The 6220-nt window shown below is 35.7% G+C and overlaps 1 pseudogene; it reads right to left on the minus strand.

Annotated features, from left to right (window-relative positions):
• Positions 1 to 322: 322 nt before the first annotated feature.
• Positions 323 to 6220, minus strand: LOC115952370 (annotated as a pseudogene).

The following is a 6220-nucleotide window of genomic DNA, read 5'->3' on the forward strand; positions in this document are numbered from 1 at the left end:
TTCAGTGAAACCAAAAAAGCTCTTAACTGAGTAAGTACTGGCTTTTAATCAAATAGCACCATTTGTGAGGCATTCAGATTACATGCCCTGACTGAAATGAATAGCGTTAATTCAAGGAAACTTGATATGGTACGAATTTAATAAGCCAAAAATGGTGGGTTTTTTTTTTTTTTAATGAATAAAAATGGTTCAAAATTCTTCAGGAAAATATCAACAATTTGTTATAACTTATAATAGATACAATGTAGTCTCCGTCAGTTTTTCTCTTCCACTAAATCTATAATAATGAAAATTTCATTGTTAGAAGCCAAAGACAATCGGGTAAATTCAACAAGGCAACATCCTTCAGTAGAAATCATCAGATCAACAATATACTCATCCATTGTCCAGATATAAGCCACAATTAAATAATAACAAAAGCTATCCCTTAGTGAATTTACTCTGAAGTGGAAAGAGCTGAATGCAGTACATCTTCAAGATACTTCTCAGCAGCAGCATACTGCCTTTTCTTGTCCTCAATTGCCAAAGCAACCTAAGCTCTATCCTGTATGACATAATAAAAACAAATTAAAATTTCACAATCTTTCCAAAAATAAAAGAAATCCAACACATGCCAACTGTTCTTTGTTACTGAAACAGAAACTTACCGGCGGCAAGTCCTGGTAGCTCCTCAAGGTTTCAAGTATGGGCTTCGTTTTCTTCTCCGACTCCTTCCTGTGCTCATCCATTACAACCAGCATCCCATGGCTAATTTCTGGGGCATAGCCCACACGATTGAGTACAGACTGTCCCAAAAAGTGTTAAACATGAGTCACAAACAAAATGACTTTAAAGAAGAAAAATATGGGTTAAACCAAACAATAGCATCCTCAAAATATGTAGATAAATCAAATTCAAAATAAATATCAGATGAGAAAGCTCATTTGAAGTCCAATCTACTTATTTTCATCAACAAAAACAGTGACTGTCTCCTAATGTCCCAAAGAACTCACATAGAGGTAACATGTCTGTTAGGAGCCCAAACAAAGCCAAAACAAATAATCGAAAACACCTAACCAAGGTGGACTGCCGATCAGGAAACCGTTTGCTCTAATAGGCAGCAGAAGCTTCCGATCGGCATTTTGTTGTTATCCAAGTGCTGACAGTTTAATACTCTAGCTCATGCCAACTCCTTGCACACAGGAAGCTTCTAATAACAGCCATGTACTTGATTTGGAATTGTAACACATGTTGTAATTGATTAGGGAAAATTTAGCACGTCTAAATGGCTAGGAGCTATAGACTTATAGTGAGTTAGGAGTAAGACATTGCATATATAACCCATTGACATGTGGAAATTCATTCAAGCACGTGTCTAATGAGTTAGTTTGGCATAAGCCAAATGGAATGAAGCATGTAATAGCCAATGGGAATGGGGCATGAAAGTATATAAATAGAGCATTGTAATCATGTACTAGTCATAATGAAGAATAATAAAATTGATGCATTGTTTCTTGCTTAAGTCTCATTCTATCTAAGTCTTGCTCATTCTTTCTCCTCTCAATTTCTTATGGAGGTTTCAACTCCCTTGAAGTAGTCACCTAAGCCCATTTCCACTGAAACTCTCATGGAACCCATGACATAACCAAAATACTAGAAATTCCACACACATACCCTTAACACTTTTCACCTCAAGAACCCACTTGAAACACCAAACTACCCTAACCCTAACCGAGCTCTGATCAATATCTTAGCCTCTACATTCATCTGTTTTTTTTTTTTTTTTTTTTTATGACATAGGAGAATTTCACTCAGATTAGTTGCACGTCGCAGAGCATACTGTACAACAATCCTCACTGTTAATCAAACTCCTACGGGCAACTGACCCCACCCACCAGAACCAGTTACCGGGTAATCTAGGGCCTTTCACCCCTGACGGGCTAAACAGTTTATCCTCAAACCTGCACTTCTAAATAAACTATTGCCAATAGCAGTTAGAAGCCATGGACTCCTTTTAATACTATGAAACAATGCTGTAATGTTGCATAATAATTAATAAGTACTCCCACAACTCAACTAGAACTTCTCCAGACATGAAGTGGCTGACTTGTATGAAGTTTCTTGAATCCCTTCTAAAATTTTTATAGATTCACTTACCAATGCTATTAAGAATATACCTAAAATCCATCTCCGCCTAGATATTGCAATAGAGATCACTGGCATAACCTTCATTCACAGTTCCGCAGTGAGTCAGCATTCTTCAATTCAACCAAATACTAAAAAGAGTCAACACAATTTCCAAATAGGCATAAATAATGTCAATATCAAGTATTTTTGCTTCTAAATCAGGGAACAATGTGATCAAGAGAAAGAAAGTTGGACCTAGAACAAGCTTTCTTTCTTTTCTGATAAGTAAGAAAAGATTGTATTAATTAAGCTACTTTATGGAAAAAGGGCACATAAAAAAGAGCACAAAGGAGGCAAAATGTACAAAGAAGAAAAGAGGAAAGAAGAGAAAAGAAAAGAAAAGAAAAGAAAATTAAATACCAGAGAAAAGAGAACTAATGAATCAAGGGAAGGAATCACTAGACTTGAGTCCCTAAGACCGAGACCAATGAAACAAAGAACTACTAAAAGAAGCAAGCAGCTAGTCTTCCAAACTCTCCACATCCTCAAACGTCCACCTATTATGTTCCCTCTATACACACCACATCAAATACAACGGAACTAAATTCCAAATGTCTAACAAGTGCTTCCCCAACCAAAAAGAATATCTGATACCATACTTGGTAAGACCCACGAAACACCAAAAGATCTAAAGACAAAACACCACAACTGATGAGCCTTCTCACAGCGAAGCAATAAATGATCCACAGTCTCCCCACAACAATGGCACATGACACACCAGTCCACAAAAGCGATAACCCTACTTCTCAAATTGTAACCATGAGTATCTTATCCCAAGCTGTGGTCCAAACAAAACACAATGGAGAAACTTGTTGAGGGGCCTTAACTCTCCAAATACCTTTCCAAGGAAATACAATGGAGAAAGGACCTCACAACTCATTATAATACGAACGGATATCAAATTCCCCATTCTTCTTCAACATCCATCCCATGTGATCCCCATTCTCAGTAGAAGGGATATTGGATTTCAAAACATGAAGGAATTCCACCACTAAATCCAACATTCACACACAACATATTCACCTAATTTTTAAATAGGCCTACTTCTAACTGTCAGACTCCATTCTTTGGACTCATAAATTTGTAACCAACGCATCACAAAAGGCTAACTCCTATTCCGCTTTTTTTTTATGTTAATTTTTTTTTTTTTTCATAAATAAGGCTGTTATCGTTGATGAAGTATGTTTCACATATAACCTTGCTTTTTAACTGAGGCCCGAGTATAAGTGTAATGGCACCCCATTTTTGCATCCCAAATGTCTGCAAACAAGAGTACCTCTACAAATATTGAAAAGAGTCCTATGCCATTTCAGAATCATCCACATAGACATAATACATCAGCCTAAGAACAAAACACTGTCAAAGAGCATAAGGCAGCTAGGAGTAGTAGAGGACTGGCTAAAAGCTTAACAGGAACTCATTATTATAGCTAGTTTTTACAAAAAGTTCAGTTCTACAATCTCATCCAACCAATCATGTGGAGAGTTAGAGAACACACACAGTTTGAATCCAAAAACCAATGGGCTCATCACAACCCTATACAGATAGTTTAACAACTCACTGACCATGCAATTACATTCAGTTTCATCAATAAATTTTAAAAAACAAAAACAAAAACAAAAAATCTGAAGTTAAATCTGCACTCAGAATGGTGCCTTAAGTTATTTTACCTTCACATTTCATACTAGTTTTGGACCACTTGAATTTCTGTTGATATTACTCAATCCACATAGGCTTCGCATGAAACTTCACCTCTTGTAAATGCATCATACCACCGAAGGACTCACATTTTTTGTCATTAATTATGAAACTTAATGTCCCCTAGATAGTGACCAACATTTGTTTTTGGGTAAAATACTATTTTGGTCCTTAAACTTTACAAAAAGTTTGTTTTTGGTCCCTAAACTTTAAAAAGTTCTTTTTTCATCCCTAAACTTTGTAAAGAGTTTTTTCAATAATTTAGAGACAAAAATAGGGATCAAAAAAGAACTTTTTTAACAGTTTAGGGATGAAAAACAAACTTTTGGTAACGTTTAAGGACATGTATAAAACATTTTCAATAGTTAAAGGACGAAAGATGAACTTTTCAATAGTTTAGGGACAAAAAAAGAAATTCTTAAAGTTTAGGGATGAAAAACAAACTTTTGATAAAGTTTAGAGACCAAAATAGTATTTTACCCTTTTTTTTCATGATAAAAAACCAATACTGAGAACAAAGTATTAAATTTATAATACTTAAATACCTTGTAGTTGGCACACTGTTGCAGGTATTGCCGCTCCTTCGCAGCCATAACTTGCAAGTTTGTCCTCCAATTTTCCATTTGAGCCTCACATGGAGCTACATCATCTTCTAGCTGTGCCAGCGTTCTAAAAAAAATGGTTTTTAAAAATAAAACAGAAAATCAACATCACTTTCATAAAGTGAAACTATTTTTCGAAATACCACATAAAATTTAACAATATAAGAACAGTACTTGCAATGCTTTTAAAGAAAACATATAAATATGTATCTCCATTAAAATTTTACCTTTTCAAATAAGTTAGCCTAGATATTGCCTTTCGAGTAAAATCAAGAAGAATTTTGGACTCCTTTTGTACTTTAGCCCTCTTTTCCTCCACACCAGTCTTCCTCAAAGAAATATCCCCCATTGCTACAAGAAAGCTATAAAAACACACTTCTCCTAGTTAATCTCCAAAAAATAAATGCAGAGATTAAAGGACAACAAAACTTACAGAAAAACAACAAAGAAAACCCACCTACTTAGTTCAGTGTCTCTTATATTCAACAAATTAGACACATTTGCAAGAACTTGGGCGGACCCAACCACATTCGATGGCAAACTCTCCTGCGCCAACCCCACACTCTCCAGTATCTCCCTGATCCTAGCAGCTACAACCATATTAACAAAACAACGGCTTTATGGGACAAGAAATCCAAGTAAAAAGAAAAAACAAGAAAAACTGCTACTCCAAGTATTAAATCTTAGGCAAAATTACAATTTACACCCTATAAGTTTGGCGACTTGTCATTTTAGTCCACTAGGTTTGAATCTTGTCATTTTTAGTCTATTAACCTTGTCAACATTGTCATTTAGTCATTCCTTCTCTTGCCCTTTGAAAAATCTCGTTAACTTCTCCTCCTAAAGTGACGTCTTTTCAGTTTGTAATATAGAAAAATGATCCAAAACGATGTCATCTTAAAAGAGTTAACAATGTTTTTCAAATGGCAATGAACGGATAAACTAATGCCCGTTTGGGATACACTTATAAGTAAGCTTATAGCTTATTTTACCTACTATTTGCAAATCCCAAGCAAGTTACCTACTTATTTTATTTAACTTTTATCTTTTATCTACAATACAGCAAAATAAGTAAGCCGCTTCCAAACAGAGCATCCATTTGGGTACCCTGTAATTCCCAGTAGCTTATTTGCATAGCGTTTATCAAAAGATATAATTATTAGTAGCAACAACCAAAAAAACAAAAACAAAAAAAAGCAAATTTTCAAAGTTAACAGCTCAAATGACAAAATTTAAACTTACCGGACTAAGATGATAATTCACTATTCTAAGCATCAATGCCAAAAGAGAGAGGGAGAGAGGTTGATCCTGAGAGCGATATTCGGCGGCTTTTCGGCGAAAATCTTTGGCGACAATATGGGCGGATTTTTCTTTGGCTTCGGAGATGGTGATGAGATTGTGTAAATAAGAGACACTTCTGGGAGTGTACTCGAAATCGGGGACTTCTTTGCCGGCATCGCCGAATCGAGCAGCTAGCCATTTCTCTGCGTCCGATATTCGCGTCGCATCGGATCCACCACTCTTCGTTTCGCTCTCACTCATCCCTTTTCAAGAAAAATGTGGGATCTGATTCTGATTCGATCGCAGAGTTAATCATTGGAAATAATAAATTTTTGATTTCGATTTTAAATTGGAATCGAAAGAGGAAATGGAAGGTGAAGAAGAGTACCTTTCGATAGTTAGCTGGCTGAGTCGATTCCGTGAACCGTTAGTACGTTTTTGAGTTTTGAGTTCGAGATGTTTTTGAATGTGAC

This window comes from Quercus lobata, chromosome 7, assembly GCF_001633185.2.
Source record: "Quercus lobata isolate SW786 chromosome 7, ValleyOak3.0 Primary Assembly, whole genome shotgun sequence".
In the NCBI taxonomy this organism is placed as follows: Eukaryota; Viridiplantae; Streptophyta; class Magnoliopsida; order Fagales; family Fagaceae; genus Quercus; species Quercus lobata.